Raw genomic sequence first — 21,243 nt, 5'->3', positions numbered from 1 at the left:
TTGGGGCAAAATATGAAAATAGGGTGTCATTTGGGGCAAAATATGAAAATAGGTTGTCTTTTGGGGAAAAATATGGAAATAGTGTGTCTTTTGGGGGCAAAATATGAAAATAAAGTGTCTTGGGGATCAATATGAAAATAAGGTGTCTTTTGGGGCAAAATAGGAAAATAGGGTGTCTTTGAGGGGCAAAATATGAAATTAGGGTGTCTATTGGGGTAAAACAGGAAAATAGGGTGTCTTTGGCTGGCAAATTATGACATTAGGGTGTCTTTGGGTCTCAGAAAGGAAATTAGGGGTCGCCTGCCCCAAATGTGACATTTAAGGGGGTATTGGGGGTCAGAGATGAATCTCAGGTATCTGGGGTTGGTATGTGTTACAAGTGTTCCTTTTAGGGTTGCACTCACTGTAGTGGGAATTGTAATTAACAATGCTACTCTATCCAGTTCTTACTCGACAGTTGTAATATGAGAGCTATTGGTATGCATCGTTTTGGAATGCAATGTAATGGTATGACTTGTAACCAAAGATATTAATTTTGTTTACCACTGGTCTGCCTGCTGCGCATGGCTGCACAGCATCTGGCATTTGAGTAATGATGTAGGGGGCACTGGACAGCTGGGTGATGGTAAAAACCTGAAAAGACACTGGAGGGGGAATGGATGGGGGAAGTGTGAGTGGGGTTTTGTATCACATTACAAATGGAAATTTGCAACAAGGCCTGGTCCTGCGTAACCTGTGCACCTGTGCCTCTGAGTCTGCTTCAAGGGACAGGAAGCAGCCAGGGGCCCTCACCTAAGTCAATCACAAGGCTGCAATGTGGTATTTTGATTGCTCATGCGTGCAGGAGCAATGCGTTCAGACAGGGGATTGAGGGGTGGGCAGGTTCTCTGTTGGTTGCATTGCAAACAGGGAAGTGTACATGACTGTTCTGGCCGGACTGAGAGGACAAAAAAACAGACATTATGCACTTTAGTGGGCATACCACTGAGACCTGGGCCTAATTGTGAGTAGAGCAGCCCCAATCACCTTCCCACCCAGAAAGGAAACAAAACATTAGTTTATAGAAAAATTACCTTCATGTTATTTGTTTCACAGTCTACCACTGCTCAAATTCATGGGCACAAAGCTCCAGCACCATAGTGGATTATCCCCCAATGGGGGTCCCCCACCCACAGGTGCTGCACCTGCGCACCACAACATCCTGGGCATCCTCCACTACACATCACACCTTCCACTCACTTGGACATCGACACTGTGGTGTTATCTGATGCACCCTCACACAGTCTGTGACTCAGCCAGCATGATCCTCAACTAGGTGGGCTTACATAAGCCTGGGTACAGCATTCACTGCCATGACAGCTGGGTAATCACACAATGAAGATGATGCAAAACACATCCCTTATGTATGTAGTTTGCTTGTACAAAATACGTTTATATCATCTCAGGGTCCACACCCCTCACAACGTATGGCCATCCTCTGGCCTCTGATGCAGATATGCATTGGCCACTATTGGCAACACCCTTTGTGCAGCCCAGTGTACTGTTGGTGCATGGTATGCAATGTGTACCTCCCTATGTAGTTACTCAGGACGACATATACCATTCACAACTACAAGGGGGACCAGGGTGTATTCTCACTCAAGTCTGCAACATGCCTACATGTGACCTGACTGACTACACCACCAGTTAAGGGGGATCACCAATGCCCCAATGTCTAACAACACAGAGTAGCAACTACACTGCACCTCCGCATCACAGGTCGGCTCACAAATGGCAGGCCACCAATGCCACCCTGAGCCGGGAACTCTTTGGTGCTTAGATGGCTTTGTATGCTATTGTGTAGTAGGAGTGTCCAATGAGATGTGATGCACACTGGTATTGCTCAGCAAAGCGTCTGTACTCAGTAGTGTATCCCAGATTATCTCCTTTCCCTTGGTCTCTGGATGGTCATCATGGCTGTTGGGGGGGGGGCTTGGGAGAGTTGTTGATATGTGATGTACTGGGGCCAGGCTAATCCATTCTACATGATAAACAATGTTAGTTACCTAGTTATCATTGTAGGTTGACTCATGGGCTTTTTTTCACTGTGGATGCCATAATAAATAGGGCTGACTAATTTGATTTCCTTTGTCACTAATGTGCCTTTTGTCAGTCATTGCTTGCTAACGGTGTACTTACTAACGCATTTACAGCAGTGTTGCCGGCAGTCTTTATTGCAGCCAACTGCAAATCGTGCCATGTCACAACGGATTGTAATAACATCACTAATAGTGCGTTCTTAGTGGGCGATAGGCCAGCACATGGCAAACTCCCGCTTATTAGTGTTTGTGGTAGTTTGAGTGAGTACTTGTACCTATGGGCCGTGATGTCGCCAACATGTGCATGGACACATATATTTAGGTTGGCAGTATGTTTGCCTTGAAAGGAGGCCCACACCATGGTATCACACACCAATTTACAATTGCCATTTTAGCGTTGCCCATAAAGTGTACCTACCATTAAGAGCAACAATTCCATTGCAGTGTATGTACACAGGTCAGTATCAATGAATACAAATGACCAGCACCACTAATGTAACAATAAGTGGTGCAATGTCCATGCAAGTGGGTATGAGTCCAGAGCAGCAGTCTGCATCAGGACATAGGTAGCTTGAATGTGACACAGAGATCAGCTTTGATAAGCCACATGTGATGCCTCGTACTAAACCTCACTACAATTGAACATGCAAACACAACTAACAGATTTGCACCTTATTGTTCAGAGGATGCACCTTCAAAATCACAACAGGTGGATGACATCAATCTGGTTGAGGAAATGGACGACACCCTGCCCTCCATTGACAGTGACACATTGGAGGAGCTCATTGCTACTGTACGGTCACCCACACCACTTCCTGAGCATGACAAAGGCGTGGTAGCTGCACCAGCTGAACCTCCACCACCACCACCACCAACAGAATCTGCCACTACAAATATGAGCATGGACTGGGAGAACACACAGGTTGAGTTCTAAAGAACCGCTGTAGCTCTACAGTGGGAACTCCTCAGAGAGGTTCATGTGGCTGTGGAGAGTATGGGTGGCATCCTGCAAGCCATTGCGAAGCCTGAATCCTGATTTGGCAAACATCGGTACAGAACAAGCCAGCAACACCCAAACACCTGGACTTGCTCAATCTCTGGCTAACATCTCAAACATAATGAGTCAGAGGCATGTACAAATGCCACCACAAAGTGGCACCATGGATGTCGCTCAGCACCTCCAAAACATCGATGAGAGAATGAGAGACATGCAGAAACAGCAAGACATGTACATGGCAACTATGACTGCCTTTCATGGGGAGTTGCTGCCTGTAGTAAAAAATTAGCAAGTGATGTTGAATGCCCTAATGGCAAATTTCATGTCACCTGACTACGTGTTCCCTGCTGGTGGTAGCAGTGGGACAACACACCCTGCAGCTACAGAACCAACAAAGCCCCAATCTGACGACTCGGAGGAGGAGGACGAGTCAGCAACACAGTTCCGGAGGAAGACTGTTCACTAAAATGACATAAAGTCACAGGTGTCAGTCAGTCAAAGTACTTTATTCGGTTAGAAATATAACCATAAAAGCATAACACATAATATTGCATTCACATGAAAAATAAAATATCCAAAGATTTCAATAAAAGACGTAATTCCATAGTGACAGACTGTGCAAAACATTCAAGCTAGTTGATTAACATAATATAAAAGCAAAAAACAAAATGATAAAAGATTGTTACTACAGATAAAATTATAACAAATCTCTTTGAGTCTAAGAGGGCTGGATGAAAAAAAAAAAAGAAATATATGATTTGTTGCAAGTTAAAATTTCCATATGGATAATATCTATGTCTATACAATTTAATCCATCAAAGTTAAACCCGAGAGTAGGTTAAATTGATTAGAGGTGGGGATGATTTAACCACTGGATACAAGACCACTTCTGCCCATCAGGTGATTGCTCTGTACTTTTTGACTTGGTGAGGGGACATATGATGTTCTGGGGTAAAAATCACTTAGGCTCCAGATTGATATAGGACCATCTCCTATTTGTGGCTGCCGAGATTGGAGATGTGGGACAACGTGTTTATTCCTGAATTTTACGAGTATCAAATCGCTCGCAAATATCTTTTGGGAGAGGTCCTAGCCAGCCCACCCTTCTAACACTTAGTATAGTACCATCGATGTTAGGTGGCAGAGGTCTATTTTTGGTTAGCCAGAACACAACCTTGTTTCTTAGGTCCTGTTGTCTTTCATTTTTCCCCTTTGTAAGTTCTGGTACTCCCGAGAGGACGCACACAAAAGGAGCGGCCTCCGGTGGCAAGTGTAGATGATTAGTTTTATATGACATATTGCCATGATTAGCTGCTGTCCCCTTGTGTGGTATAGATTCTTTGTGCGGCCCTACTCTAGGGTAACAATTCCGTACTGTTGTGGCTGCTTTCGAGATGTTTAAAGCTGTCATATGTGAGGTTACTAGTTGATTATGAGTGGTGTTACTTTGTGTGGTGGTTTTAGGCATTTCTGTGAAGGCTGGACGCTGTGGTTGAAAGGGTCCTGCCAAACTTTTTATGAGTGACGAGTTGGCCTTAATCGCTTCCTCAACACCCGTGAGCCTATCCCCTAAGCTAATAATGTTTTCCATCAGCGGGGATATTATTGATTTCATGTCGTATGACAACCAAAACAATTTGACTTTAATGAGAAAAATGTCAGACAGACGAGATCATTATAAAAATGTGAACACCCGTGCCACACATCCTTTTTGTCCTCAATCACTAAAGTACAATACATTGTGACTACAACAATATTTTCATCACAAAGCTACATTACAAATAAAATCTCCTATGTTTCAACACTCTCAAACATGTCAACAAGTGCTGCTTCACTACTTGTGTCAAGAACAATGAGCCCTTGTGTCGGGTTTGTACCATTCCTCAATATCGCTGGGTATAATGTTTGTTGTAAAACCCAGACACACATGAAAGAGTGTGTAAGTACTTGATCAATGTCTGTTAGTATGACCATACAAATGTGAAAATACATGTTGTCATATGGAGATTTAAGGTGCATATTTTCATGAATGTGCCGCAGCACAACAAGCCCTTTGACTGCGCCACTCTGTGTATTGTTCTGGGCACAGGAATGCCACACATATCCAATCAAATGTGGCATTCCTGTGCTCTACCCTGAGCTGGTGCTGAAACAGCTGCCATGCGCCTGTGCATTCACCCTTGCAGCATGGTGCAAGGATGCCTGCGTCATGGTGAGATTATTTGTTGTGCATGAAGGGGCACCTCCCCAACAAAAACGGTCACAACAGGCTTTTTCCTAAATTAATGCGTGCTGTAGACTGCAGCACACCTTCAAACTTTGATAAACGTTCAGAAAGGAAAAGCTTGCTCCTCACTGCGCCTCTCTCTGCAACCCCTAGTGTGGCGTAGCATACTAACGCTTTGTCAGGTTTATGATTCCTCGTAAAGCTGGAAATGTGTCTGCTTCCAGGGTTGTGAGGTGTGAACACCCACAGCAACCCAAATAGAACACCCCATTTATAAAATAAAGCTGTTTGTAAAGTGGCTGTACTTACAAGGACATGAAAGTCCACGCAGGGTGGCTAGGTAAGTCCTTGTAAATAGGGGGCAGAGAAAAGCGCTGCCAGTGTGTCACAAAAAGTCAAGTACTGGCAGTGCAATTGGATTTAGAATCTGCACATCCAACATTGATGATGTTGTGTCAAAATATATAACGGGTACAGCATAAGAAATTAAACATACCAGCAAAGAAAATGTGGTGAAGGTTTGACCAGGGTACTTCGAACACCAGCTTTGCCACTCAACTCTGCCTGTATACAGACATTGGGTAGTCCGGTCATATGAATTAGCCACTCGCAAAACAATGACTATTAACATGTTATAGCTATGACAACACGGAGAGAGATAATGTGTGGTGCGTACATTCTGTACATCTTTTTATGAGACAACCCATATGTCACTTACATATAGCAACATCATACATAGCTGACACAGATTTGTGAAAGATACACATGCAGAGGTTGTCCAAAGGCTCATGATTTGAATCCGACCCATATGTATGTGACGACCCAAGAGTGGTTACATCAAAAATTTGAAGCACAGGTGTTGCATGAACATGTACATATATTCATAAATGGATCACCAACCTGCTAGAGTGAACAAATATGATGCACTCAAACAATAATCTGTGTTCACAGTCCATGTGCCCACTTACTAACACATACAACATACTAAATGCTGACCATCAAAGAATATAGTCAAAGCTTGTGAAATAACAATATTTTTATAACAAGAACATTTGGAAGTAAAATCTACTTTCATCTTAAACACTCTTCCTAAAAGATCTTAAAAACTAAACTAACTATGCCTAACCTACCTAACTTAATTTACGTATCGTAAGCTAAAATAGATTCACGCGGGACCAATAAACATCATCCCCCACCCCCCTTAACAAATCCATGCACAATAGACATACGCATACGTATCCTATACATAAACTAACTGGAAATGTAGTAAAACACAGATAGATTTTGTTGGTGTTTTTTTTTTAATGAACATGTAAACACACACTAAATGACCCACCCACTCCTAAATATTATAAAAATACTCTATGATAAAAAAAAGTTAAACGTTATTAATAATAAACACCTAACTAACTAACCTAACTAAACTAACTATGGGTACCTATATTAATAATCCTAACTGTACAATAAATGAATCTTTGGCCATGTCCAAGCGACTGTCCAGACGTGGGGGGGGAGGGGTGACTGACAGCTCCTAGTCCTGGTGTTAGGGGTTTGGATGCCACAGTATGCTGGCTGTAAGTCTTGCCGTTCTTGGCTGGGGCATTGGTGTACCATGTATTGGCTGCTTTCTGCTTGTCATACAGCCGGCAGGTCCATCTGAACCCCTTCGCTACCTCACATATATGTGCGTATCGGGTCTTCCGTATGCGAAAAACCTGTTCCTCTTCCACACTCATGTTACCTGTATGAAAAGAGGGATACATGTGTCAGTCAATCAGTACATGACAGACAAATGTTTTTAGGAAATGCATGCTATCATGTGTTATGATTTCAACATTAGAGCCAATCATTTGGTTACTGTGCAGCCCACAAACCCAATACATTTTGTTCATCACATATTGTGCAGTCTGCTAAATGTCATGATAGTACGTAACCATTGTCATACTTAAAAACGAATCAATTTATGAAGAGCCATAGAAATGACTAGCCAGTTAACAGACATCATGGCATTTGATCATCTCCTTATAAACATTATCTGGCTCCCCTAGTACAAAGCATGGAGTCATTTGATCAGACAGTGTCACAGTGTGTCGCTTATGAAGATCATCTTCTCTAGACATATATACCGCTTGAGCACTCATTTCACCTATTCCACAGAGTAATGCACTGTAGTAGAAATGTGCTTTTTGGAAACAGAGATGTGCTTGCTGTCTCAACACTAATAAACCTCAGAATTGATGGCACTACTCATTTAGACTGACATGCAGCATGCCTCCTAGTACTAGGAGGGTGAACTGCACCTCTATTTTTTTTTTCAAGCATACCTGCACCTAGTTTCCAAATGTTTACTCTTGTTTTTGTGTAGATTATTCAATCTACGACACACAAAACATACCTACTGTTTGATCACAGCTACTTAGTCCTCAAGGACCAAGGATGCATTACAACATCATGACATAAGAATTACGGAGTCATGACTGTGAATGCAATTACTGATTACAGGATGTGCCACACTTGTGTGATGACACAATTTAATATTGTTATCTACCATATGAACCAAAGCACACCAAATCAATATCACTATTATCCTGAATTAGTCATATGGCAAAAAAGGCACAATTAATCAGTACAGTTTCAAGGCTGATGTTCCAATAAGTGATCCACAACTGTTGAAGTGTCTGGACTTCAGATATTCTTCTCTGAAGTCCAAACGTTATTCGGGAACGCAACAATGCTGCACAGACTTATCATGGTCCAAGCGCTTTTGAATTAATTTTACCTACATATCCGATCATCTTTGGGAATTCTTTTAGAAGTCAAGTACAGACAGCTAATTTAACCGTGGCTCTGTGATACTCAAATTTATTGAATCAAGGCAGTTAGACATATAATCAACTTAGAGGGAGATTCCTGTCTCCCAAATGACTTGCTCCATATATTCAAATAAAACTGCATACTATTGAGAGAAGCCTTGAGAAAGTGTAGGAGGACGAAGCGCGTTGACTGCTATTTGTTGTCTTTTATGGAATAAAAGTGAATGACTGGACACTTCAACAGCTGTGGATCACATATTGGAACATCATCATCGAAACTGTACTGATTGTTTCTGCCTTTTTCGACATATGACTAATTAAGGATAATACTGACATTGCTTTGGTGTGCTTCTTTGCATATGGTAGATAGTCTCATCTAGACTACGTTGTAGGACTAGTGGATTTATACCAAAGGTGGGTGGGTATTCTAGCACTATGGGAGCACCCAACAAATGTGATGACCTACAAAATGAATGCTAACTACATGACTAACTGACATACTGATGTGCAGATCACAGGGCCAGTCATTTGTATATATTACAATTTAATATTGTTATTGACAAAGCAGAAGGATTACCCTATCCAAATACATAAGGAAGACTGCCATTCCTATAGCTCATTTGTATACAAATGAGTATGGTCTGTGCATGTTGTTTGAAAGTGCATCTTTGATCATGTATTCCTAGTATGATACTTCAGACATTTGAGGCATAGGTGGCGTAAATCAGTCACAAAATTAAACTTGTTCACACTTAAAATGTCAATATCGTGAAGAGACATATGACAATGATTTACACTGGACACTGGACATTGAGCATGGCCAATTTATGCTTGGTTGTTCTTTGTGTTATTACATTGAGTCTGTGCGAAAAGGCATTGCAACCCATGTACTTCCCAATACCAGCTGACTCTGACCTTGCAACCACACTGCAACACTGCAACCCAGGAACAACGCCCTGTCCAACGATTGGGCACAACACCACTACCCACATGTAGTGATCACTGTGTTGAGCATGCCTTCCGCTCCATACATCAGCCATCTGATGCTGCTGTCTCCATTTGGCTTCTGCTATTCCAGTCTAAGTTGTAAAGGGTACTCCATTTTGCATTGTGGATAGAGGGAAGCCCTGTCTGACACTTTCATTGCTTTTAATGTGTCCATGCATGTCTCCATGCAGTACAACATTCACAATGTGTTTGATCATGGTCTTTGAACTTATAGCGTTTGCCAAGTTGAGACTGTAGCTGGATGTAGAGATCATACTATAGTTGCCCATATACAGAGTCAAGCTTCCATCCTTGAACATCACCAACATCACAATCAATGATGATTGATAATCACTGGTAGCCTTGAGGTCTTCAAATGTGTTGACCTCCCCCTGTGCATATGGCAGTGGCCCACCTAAGAAACAGGAACAAATGTACAATCATATTGAAATTCCGGACATATGTACATTCTAGGGAAAAAATATAAGTTAGCGTGACACATACATGTAATTACCAGACCACGTAACTCCTTTCACATTAAGTACAGCAATATTGTTTTACCCACACCTGGACATTGTAAATGCTGGTTTAATTCCACATCACTGTTCACTGAGTGTGAAACAATCATATGTAGCATCTCTGTGAGTTTGTCTGTGCTTCAACAGATTCATCAGAAATGCCCTTAAGCAGACACAATTGCACAATGCTGTAAGGATGTCTGGTCCAAACATTTGTCTGTGCATGCACATGTTAACACAGTTTTTTGATGTGCGGACTCACAATAATTTTTTTAATCTCTACATGCTTGCAGCATGTTAAAAGCTATCTTGTTGCCTGATTGCACACTGCTTTGACCTTGCTTATGACTTTTGCATTGTTTCTTGCACATGTCTTGTTCTTTTGGCTGCCTGCTTCCCCCTCCATTCCTGATGCACCCGAAGTGCCTCCACCATGACGATTCCTGAGTTCCAGCTGGGCATCCGTAAACTATTCACAATTTGATGGTGTTTGATGCTTGTCCACACAGCAGCCATGCACAATATTTGCTAAAGAGTCAAACCCCTCTGCAACCGTCAAAAACCCTAACACAACCAGTGCCACAGGCCATGGTTGTCCAAAATCCCTCAGCTATGACTCAGATAAAAGTCATTGCACTGTACCAGTGGAAATTTCATAAATGCTACCTGTACGCACAGAGCAACAACCATGGCCAGTAATCCAGACTACACTGCCCCCAGGCCTTCACTACCAACTGCACACATACACAACGTACACACCAAACTGCACCAACTCGTGATCCCTAAAATGCATCCTCCTCAAAGTGTCCAACCTGCACAGACTAGTCATGGAGATCTAAATCATCATTGACAACCTTGCACCAGATGTAGCTTTACTCACAGCAACCATGGAAAACGCCACCTATGCCAACAACATAGCCAACGGCATCACCAAACAATCTAAAAATATGAGGAAGGGACTGCCACAACCGCACTGTATGAGGTCATGCCATTGTACTTAAGCGCTACCTCCAAATCACAAACTCAAGCTCAAGCAACAGCCCGCTCAACACCAAACTCCTGAACTTCCCAATTCAGGCCAGCCCAAGGACAACCCTGCGAGGGACCCTTGGCTACAGACCATCCAGTCCTTGAACTGGGTACACCACCTACATCAGAAACATTATTGCACAACATGCCGTGGCATACATGTTCTACATACTTGTAACATACCTTAACTCACATCTTGACATCCTCAGTGAAAACAGATTTGCGAACTGCAAACCCATGGACTTACCAGCACAACGTACCCCCATGGACTGGCCAGCACAACGTACACCTCCACATCAACAAAACATCTGCATATGAAAAACCAAAATGCACACTCAAAGGAACTGAAAGAAGATTAACATAGAACAACTATAATCAGCCACAAACCAAAATGCCACCAACACCTTGTACAACACAAACTTTGATCAAAATGGACCCCAGGAAGGCAACATAATTCCACATCAATCGTGACGCACATGCAGATGCCTCGTGGAGAAGCAGAATAACAGCAAATCCCCTAAATATGGATCCAAATGCAAGAACACCATATCGGAATTCCAGAACCACAACATACTTACAAAAAAGGAACTTAATCCCACACTCAGGGGCTCATTAGGATGGCGGACGGACTTGTGTCCGTCCGCCACCCTAGAGGAGGAGGGACCGTCCGCAGGGGCAGCGGCGGTCCCTCCGTGCTAATTAGGATGTGACCGCCACCCTGGCGGTCACATCCTGTATTTTTATCATTGCGACGGGTGCTGCTTGAAGCAGCACCCGCCGCAATGTTAAAAAAGTAAGTTGTGCATTTGCATGCACAAAGCGGCAGGCACCTCGCGGTGCCTGCCGCTTTGTGCAGGCAAATGCAGGGGGGTACCATAGGTACCCCCCATGTGCACCCCCCACCCCCCTTCACCCCTGGGGGCCCGCAACGGGCCCCCAAACACAAATCCGTATGCCTTTACACGGCGGAAATGCCGCCGTGTAAAGGCATCTTTCCGCTGTCATCCTAATATGGCTGGCGGTGTCTGATAGACACCGCCAGCCATGTTAATGCTTTTCCGCCACGGGCGCAATCCGCCCGCGGCAGAAAGGCGGCGGACAGATAGGAAGACCCACCAGCCATCCTAATATGGTGGTGGGTCTTGCAGGGCTCCCCTGTGGATTTCCCGCATCCTCCGGGCCGGCGGTGGCTTCCGCCGGCCCGGTGGATGCGGGAAATCCGCCATCATAATCGGCCCCTATATCTTCACAAACTCCAGAAATGCAAAGTAACAATTCAGCATCATCAGTTGTTTTTGCCAAACTCACATGGATAATACAGACATCTCCCCCTCCCAGGACCACTACAACAAGCTCTGCTCATACTTCCGCACTGATGTCATGTGCCTCTAGGACGAGTTCAAATATGAGATAGAGGTCTATGAAACCACACAATTTTCATACAACCCCAGCTACCCCTCCATCTCGTACTGGCCAACAATCAGCACCAAAGACAACGCATCTACCATGAGAGGCATCCACTCATGATCACAAATGGGCCCCTGTCCCAAACTTCTTCCACAAAGCTGCTGCAGTCATCACTCCAGCATAAAAAGATTACGATCAACACCAGCGTAAAAAGTGGCTTTTTCCACATCAAGTGGAACTGCACATAATTCTGACCCACATTCAATGAGCTAACATTCATCATCCTGCGCAGACCCCACCCTACACATCTTCATTGGAACTGTACAGACCTGACTATTCAACTGCACACACATTCAGACCCTCACATGTGAGTACTGTAGCACATTCATAATTTCAATGCTTGGTTGGTTTGTTGAGTGATGCCTCATGCTTACATAGACATCCAGACTTATGTATATCATGAGATTTTCACAGGATATGGCCTAATTTCCAAGAGTGTGCAGTAGTGAGGCGCCAAAAGCCCTTTGTCTGCCCCACACTGTGTAACTTTCTTAGTATTTGAATACAACGTAGCCATTTTCCTAGACCCCTGTGCCACCAGTACTTCACTTTTGTTGACGTACTGGTGGTCCCGGGTCATGCTCAATATTTCCACTAACATAAAAATCCAGCCGGCGTAACTTTCCATGCCCTTGTGAATATGCCACCTTTACACACAGTAGTTTGCGTGGAAGGGATGTTCCATGTTTGTAGCCGTGGGTGTTCCCATGCAACACACATATCCACTGATGCATTGCCAGACTTACAATATACTGTAAATCTGGAAATGCATCAGAATGCGACGCAACCCTAGGGGTGGCGTAGCGGGGTGCAGCAAGGAGAAATGTGTTGATGTTTCATTTTTCTTTTGCATCGCTCAATGCATGCTGCATTTGACAGCACACACTGGAAGAGAAATTCACCTCAATTGTAAATTTTTGGTGCAGGAAAGTGCCCCTTCATGCACAAGCACAATCTCCCCACGACGCAGGCAGCCTTGCACCTTGGTGCAAGGTTGCCTGCGCCAGCACATGGCAGCAGTTTGTGTGCCAGAGCAGAGATAAGAGGTTCAACATATTGTTGAAAACATGTTGCATCCCTGCACTTTGAAGATAATGCTGCTTTGCACTGAAAAATGACTTGCAAAAATATACAACAATATGTCAACCGGATTCAATTATAAACATATACACTTGTATGTACAAGACATTACAGTAGGAGAACAAAAGGAAGAGAGACTACGAATCATTCATTGAATGTGCTAAAGGCATCATATATTTTAGAAGACTGGTTTATGCACAACAGTTGAAACAGCACTATTAAGCAAAAATACATAGGCAACCCTAAGGGACTAAGTGCACATTGTGCTTGTGACAGGATGTGACGGCGTAAGTGACACAGTGAAAAAACACAGCGATAGGCGCAAGGTGAAACGTAATATATACGATATACAAGTTGATTGGTTCAATACAATGATTTCTTTGGAGGTATTAGCTAAAATTCTGTAGCAGTTTCATCAACCAAAGGGGGATGTGCGCCAAAAGTTGCACTGGTGGGTCGATGGCGTTTCGATCCTTTCAGATTAGGTTCATCATCAGGACCAGATTGTCAAGTAAGTAGGTGCTGTAGCAGGTAATTCATGCACCCCAGGAGACAGGGGTAGAACTTGGGATGAAGTAGAAGCGTCAGGGGACGTCTGCAGATGATTTTGTGCCGTAGGAATAGAACCGTACAGATAAACTTGGGGGGGGGGCAGGGTCGCAGCCCCGATCCACTGCGGGGGGACAAGTAGATTCCTAGACTCAGCATAGGCGGCAGGAAAAACAATCCACGATGGGCTGGGGTGTGGAACGGGACCTTGGGTGTGTTCGTACTGCTGGGGATCGAATCCTTAAACTGCTGCGAACCGAGTAACACCGGGTCGCCACCGTAGTGTGCTGGTAGCGGTGTCTTGAGATGCATACATGTCCATGTCGATGCAGTAATGTTTCTAAACAAAGCACAAGTCATGTTATATTGTTCTTTTCAATATATGCAGAGCATCAGTCTTCCTTCTTAGTTCCTGTCTTGCGCAGATCAAAATTGAGACAGCACCAGGAAGGATTGGGATTTTTGCATGAACATTGCACGATAGTGAACTGTTATGAGGTGCTATATTTTATCAGAAGGGCACTTGTAATAAGGAAACAGTAGGAAGAGCTATATAGATGACTGTATTATTAATATTATCTGTTTTGTCACCTCCTAATGAAATAGTGGGTCTGTAACTACGATGAAGTTCTTAATTTCTGTACTGTGTTTTCAATAATCATTTCTAGTTATTATATACATTTTGGTTTCATGACTTAAGTGGCTTATGCCGAATAAAGATTTGAATTTGACTTGAGTGAAAACTATCTAGTAAATGTAGTGAAAATATCTTCCAATACCTAGGAAAACGTTGCCGGGAAAGGCAAATCTAACATGGGAAGTTCGCAAATTGTGAAAAAGAAAAACCTCCTAAAAAATTTGCTGATGGAAAAAAAAAGTTTGCACTATGCTAATAATAATCTTTGTCTAAACGTGTTGGGAACATAAAACATCCATTTCTTAAAACTACAACCTCATTTCACACGTAATTAGCTAAACATATTGGCAGCCATTTTAAATCATATCGGAAAATTTAAGGACTTGCTTAGTTTAAAACAATGTTCATAGGCTTAAAAATCATGTTAGGTACAAAAGATAAATACTCTTTTGTGGCCCTCCTTTAGTCTAAAATCTTTGAATAAGAAATGAGAAAACTTCATCCACATATTGGGCCTGCAAGTGTCTTGTCCAGCCACTTTAAAACATGTAAATCAGATTAGCACTATTGTTCTTAGGGCTCTGTACTACTCACAAGACACAATGGAAACAAGGAATAGTGATTCTTCGGCTATGACTGAAATGAGTCTGCTTTCAGCCCCTGTATGAATCCTCAGGGTACATACGTACTGACTTGGAGTCAATCAAAATGAAGCATTTTGCTATTATACACCTGTCTGATTTACAATGTTATGTACAATTGCTTTGCCACTGGCCCTAAATGTCAAAACTAATATTAATTGGAAAAATGTAAGTCTCGAGTCAGGTTCACGTTTTCGAACTATTATGAGTGGTCCTTTAAAATCTACTTTATTTCGATGCCTTTTTAGTTTCTTTACCAGGGATTTCTGTAATACTGTGTTTGGGGAAATAACAGGGATTATGAGATTTTGGGAAGTAGCAGGTGGCCCCCGTGCCGATTTCTGCATGTTGGAGTCAGACCATGTTTGTACCTTCAGCATCTACTTTTCAAGGCCTACTAATATTCTTTCTTGTGAGCAGATCCTAGAAGCTGTTTATTGTTTGGTTTTATTTAGTAACAATATCAATCACATACTCAAATTTCTGCTTATGTGCATTGAGAAAAAAACTGTCGAAAAACGTGCTTGAAACCTATGGATTTTAGCAATATATACTCAAGCTAATTGTGGGAGGAAGGTCTGTTTTTTTCAAATGGCAATTGTTGCACATTATTTTGCTTGTATGCTGGTTTTGTTTGCATAAAGCACATGATAGCTTTTATAGGCTATATTTTAATTGCTGCCTTTTCTCCCTGGGAATTATTGATAGTCATCCAAGAAAAATGAAATGTGCCTACTCTTTTTTGTAAATTAACACATTTTTCTCTTTTTCTCTAACCCATTCTTTGTCATGCTAAGTTAATATTATTATTATTATTATTAAAATTTTATATAGCGCACAGTTACCCTTGGGCATCCCAGCGCTTTTCCAGACACCATTTAAAAAACTGTAAGTTTAGTGCAGTCAAACAGGGAAAAGGTAGGTTTTAAGACCTTTGCGAAATCGCAGTGTGCAAGTCTCAGCGCGCATTTCAAAAGGAAGCGAGTTCCACAGTTTTGCTGTATTAACTGAAAACCTTCTCCCGCCCGTCCGAGCCCTTTTAACTCTGGGGACTGAGAGAAGATGTTTTTGATCGGACCGCAGTGTTCTACTGGCTTTATATGGGACCACTAGGTTCCTCAATATTGGAGGGCCCTTCCCCAAGAGGATTTTATGGGCAGTACAGAGTGCCTTAAATTTAACTCTTTCTCGCACTGGCAACCAGTGCAGCGCCTTCAGGGCAGGTCGGGCGAACTGTGACCTAGGAATGCCCATGAGAAACCTTGCCGCCGCATTCTGGACCTGCTGGAGTTTGTCCAAGGTGGATTCCGGGGCGCCCAGGAAGATGGCATTGCTGTAATCCAATCTAGATGTAATCAGCCCCTGGATCAACAGCTTCCTTGATGTTACAGGCAAAAGAGGGAAAATTTTGCGCGCTGACCGTAACAGGGCAAAGCACACTCCCGCGGTTTTCTTGGCATGAGTCCTAAATGACAAATCTTGCTCTAGTCAAACCCCTAAGCTCTTGATCACCTCTTTTGAGGTAGAAAGGTCTCCCATACAGCTCGGCCAGCTGGTCAGAGGGAGCGAGGGATAAGTGAAAGATAAATGTCCCACAGTGGCATATGTCATTTGATTCCACAGTGCTATGCTGTAGTTTCATCTGACTGTGTATCAGAATGATACAATTCTGTAGGGAAGAAAAATGTGATACACACTTAGGCTCTCATTACGATGATGGTCAGACGAGTGTCTGACCGACATTGTGTCAGGATGGAGACTGGCCAAAGGCGGCGCTATCCACTAAATTATGATACAACCACTATGTAGGCGGTGGGAAAGATTACCTTCTCTATTGATGCTTGTGCTGCAGTCCAGAAAAGAGCTGCAGTAGAAATACGCTTGTTTTAAACATCCATGCAGCCTGTGCCAGGCACCATGCGGTGCATGACACATGGATGTGTCGCTGGGAACTAAATGTGCCCCCATGGCAACAAAGCAGAGGCCCACTGGTGACAGGGCCCTACTGGGGGCCCCAAAGTCCCTTTCCAACAGCCTTTTGATGGCGGTCGGATCGCCATGAAAAGGCTGTCGGAAATGGACATCCTAATCTCTACCGTGGTGCCGCCGCAGACACCACCTCCATTGTAGGAATTAGGCTCTGACCGCTGCCTGACAGGCTCCTTGAGCCTGTTTTTAGGTGGCGATCTTTCTCCCCACTCATTGCATTCCAACCGCCCGTATCCTAATCTAGCGGTCAGACCGATACCTCAGATGTCGGATGGGCTGCCACCCATGGCCTGTCGGTGGAAATCCACCCGAAATCATAACTAGGCCAGTCGAGACAAAACGCATAGAAATACAGAAGAGGGTTCTGGAAAGCTGCTCCAACCACCAGTTTACAGGAATACTTTTGGGGATACCATTTGACGCATTCCCTGGTCCCCAGTTCCTGCTGAGTATAATTCTACATAGCATAGAATTACACACAGGGAAATAGATTCCTCAGCCCAAATGCACAGCTTTTTTTCTCTGCATGGATTATTTTTTTGCTTTTACAGAAACCCCTACATCTACACCCTCATAAAATCTGAGGATGATCTGTTCCTCTTCCCATTTGTGGTGGTACGTCACTCCAGCACATGGCTAATTCTAAGGTGAGAAGGGGTCGGAATTGAGATTGTTGATGCCCAAAAACATACATTTCTAGGCATTCATGAACTTACAAGGTAACAGCACTTTGAATACCTCCTTTCTTACTTTCAACCCTTTGCCTGTGGTTTCCTACTGGAGGTCCAGCCAAAGCTGTATCTATCAAGTCAAAAAGGGAGTCACTGTTCATAAAAGGAAAAGATGAAATGTAGATGTTTAGGTTTTGGACAGGACGTTAAGGGCAGTACTCAGGTCTATCTCTTGTTCCCCTCACACACCTCTAAGGATGTCATGCTTCATCATCAGGACCCACACCCCTTCATCAGGGGCACATCTGTAAAAAGATATACATAAAGACCAATTCATATGTCTTCCGTGGATCGACAATTTGAATCATGCATGATTTATCATCAACTCTAGTTTTTAAACCAAAATCATAATAGGATTGTTTGTTGATCTCTTTATATAGAAACAATCATTCACTAACTCTTCATCTGTGTCATGCCAGTGCTTTGATAGTCCAAAACGTCCCAATTATTTAAACAGTGTGTGTTAGAAGGTAGTTCTGACACTATGGACCGCCAGGATATTTTCGCTTTTTGAGTACCTAATTGTGGAGCTTTTACTGTGGGGGAGCCTAATAAGTTGGGACTCATCCACAGTGAACTCAGGATGAAAGAGACTGCATGGGGATTTTACTGGTGTCCCCCTGGCTTGACCAGACCACTGCGCAGCAGCTGGAGTAAGGGACACCGGGCTGGTTACATGCAGACACAGGTGTACATGCTTGTGCACATGTGTAGGGGCTGCGCAGGAGAGATTCCTAGCGTGCGCAGTCCTGGAGCAGCTACAAAGTGAAACGTGTGGCAGGACTTATGCAGAATTGGGTGGTGACATGGAATAGACTTTATACACTGGGAAGGGTAATGCCAGGGAAAGTCAGTGTGTTTTACTGTTTTTCACTTCATTATTCCCCTACGGAGGTGTGGAGCCCATGGACTAGAGTAACTTTCATAAGGCCTACACAATCCAGACACGCACTAAAGTCCACTGTAATGGATGTGAGAAAGAGTATTCTGCAGAGTCCAAAGTCATATTTGTACTGCTTTTGAGTCATCCAGAACTGTCATATTTCTCTGAGCCAGCCATAACCAGACCCTGGTTGAGGGCTGACCTCAGCAGGATGGATTGATAACCTTTCATCCACAAGCTAAGATGTCTTCTCCATGAAGAGAAGATGGGTGGGGCTACAGGCTCATCCATCAGCAGCTATCACTGGGTGTCAGGCACCAGGCTGCACCAAGGAGAGAAGGCAGCGTGGGGGAAAGGGGCTTTTTCAGAGACCATGTGGCAAGAGACCCTGGACGACACCATTTTGAACAAACCCAGAGGCTGGGCAAGAAGGAGGGAGCAGAGGCAGTGAAGTGATGTGTCGCTGTTTGATAGGACAGACCAAGACTTCCTGCCAGCCCCCTACTCAACTTTTAAAAAGTGCTTGCACAGGAAGAGAAGCTCTCTCTGGGGTTGTCGGGGTGGGCCTCAGCTAGGCCTACCAGTGCTAGGGGTTCGCCCTTCTCTGCACAAGTCCTCAGACCATAGAATAGAAGTTGGCACAGAAACTGGAATATAAAACAAAGCTTTATTAGTAAACCTCATGAGGTGGAACTATATTCACACAACACCCTTCGGTAGTGTATGAAGTAGCACACCGATCAGAAGGAGCATGGTCCTTTTATACCCACACAGGGGCTCAAAAGAAGGCGGTACAAGTACAGAAGAGAAGGGTTACATACATAAAAGGTCATACAGAAATGCACAGTCAACGGTAGGGAGAAGCTAGCAGCTTACTGACTCTGGTAAGAATAACCTGACATTTACAGACTAGAAGAGGTGTATGGACAATCACAGTCTCCTTCTGCGCATGTGCAGAGTAGCAGAGTATACATATAGTCTGTCTATGAGCAGAGTACAAGAGCAACCAGCATCAAGGAAGGACCGAACACATGGTGAGCACATGGCAGACAAGTAGGCTGCCGAATACAAGATGGCTTCAGCTAAATGCTAACCCTGATCGCTGCCAATTTACAACAGGGTGTGGTCTGCTGAGGCAGAAGGTGCTTGAGCCTGGCGCAATGGGCAGTTGGAAGGAGGAACCCCGTGACTGCCCCCCAGGATCCTGAACAGCGCCAGGAGAAGAGACCAGGGCCAGTGTCCAGAAGCAGGGGCCCCTGTGCAGGGAGAAGAGAGGCCTAGGAGGAGACCAGGTGAAGGGCTGGCACAGGGAGCCAGTGAGGACTGCTCCCTGCAGAGTGCACCCTCATGAAGACAAGGTGGGAGAAAGAGAGTGCTCTCAGTTGCTGGGGATCGCCACAAGGACCAAGACCACCCAAATCGGACTCCTGGGGGCCGAGATACACCCCCCAGAAGGTAGGTAACCTTCGACCTCTTGATGGACCGATGACGAAGCGCGTGGGGCTCCGCCATGACGTGCAACCAGGGTGGGTCAGGACCTGGGGGCTGCCTCTAAAAGAAGTAAAGTCGGGGGGCACCGTTGAGCTCCCCTGTGAAAGGGCCCAGTGGGGTGCCAGGAGCCCACCCTGGCCCCCGACTGAGAGAAGCCAGGGAGCTCCGTCGCGCTCCCCATGAAGGTGGCAGACGGGGCCCGGGACCCCAACCCAGGGCCCTGTCGAAGTCGGGGTGCGCTGTCGTGCCAACCCCCCCTGTGTGAAAAAGTGCCCCAGGGGCCCCGGACCACATTCCGGGCCCGTGAAGATATACTCCCTGTGAAGAGCAATGCTGGCACAGGGGCCCGGGACCCCATCCCCGGACCCCCAATGTGCAGGAAGGCAGAGGGGGAATGCCGTCACACTCCCCCAAAGACTCGCCGGTCCTACTGTCGCCGCCGTGTCTACCCTCCAGGCAGACCAGAAGAGCAGCACTGCCTCCCACGGCCGCACACAGGAGTGTGGGCCTTGCTGGGAGCCAGCCGGAGCAGCCTGGGGTGGGCTTCCCGGGCTGAGCCCGCCTCCAACAGTGACAAAGCAGTGGAGGGTCCGGGAGGGACTAGGTCACTGCACAGAGAAAGAAGAAGCATTGCCAGGGGCCCGAGTGGCACAGGGCCCCAAAAAGCTGCATAAGCGGCCGGGGGTGGGGTCCACGAGCCGTCTTACTCACCTGGGGGTCCAGGTGGGACCGGACCCCCCAATGGGCGGCAGACGCGGCCGGAGGCCCACTTCGCGGCTCTCCCCGAAGCAGCGGGGAGCCACTGCTCTAATATGTGGCTATTCCCATAATGCCTTGAAGGCCATGACTCTCCTGCAACGGCAACACAGCATTTTCCCTGCTTGTGGCGGCCCCAGGACAATGGGGCACGTGTCGGCTGGCTGGTTTTGAGAAAAAATGAAAGAACTAAACTGTAGTGGTACCGTGCAGGAAGTTCCTGTTTGTTTCTGTTAGCTTTGTTCATTTGTATTTGTGTATCTACATGAACACGACTGTATCAGATTTTTCAATTGGGTGCATAGGGTATTTTTGTTTATACAGTCCAATAAGGATCAGTAATAGTAGTCCAGCTCACCAGGAAGGCTCA

This window comes from Lissotriton helveticus, chromosome 6, assembly GCF_964261635.1.
Source record: "Lissotriton helveticus chromosome 6, aLisHel1.1, whole genome shotgun sequence".
Taxonomy (NCBI): domain Eukaryota; kingdom Metazoa; phylum Chordata; class Amphibia; order Caudata; family Salamandridae; genus Lissotriton; species Lissotriton helveticus.
Note: the sequence above shows the minus strand (reverse complement) of the source record.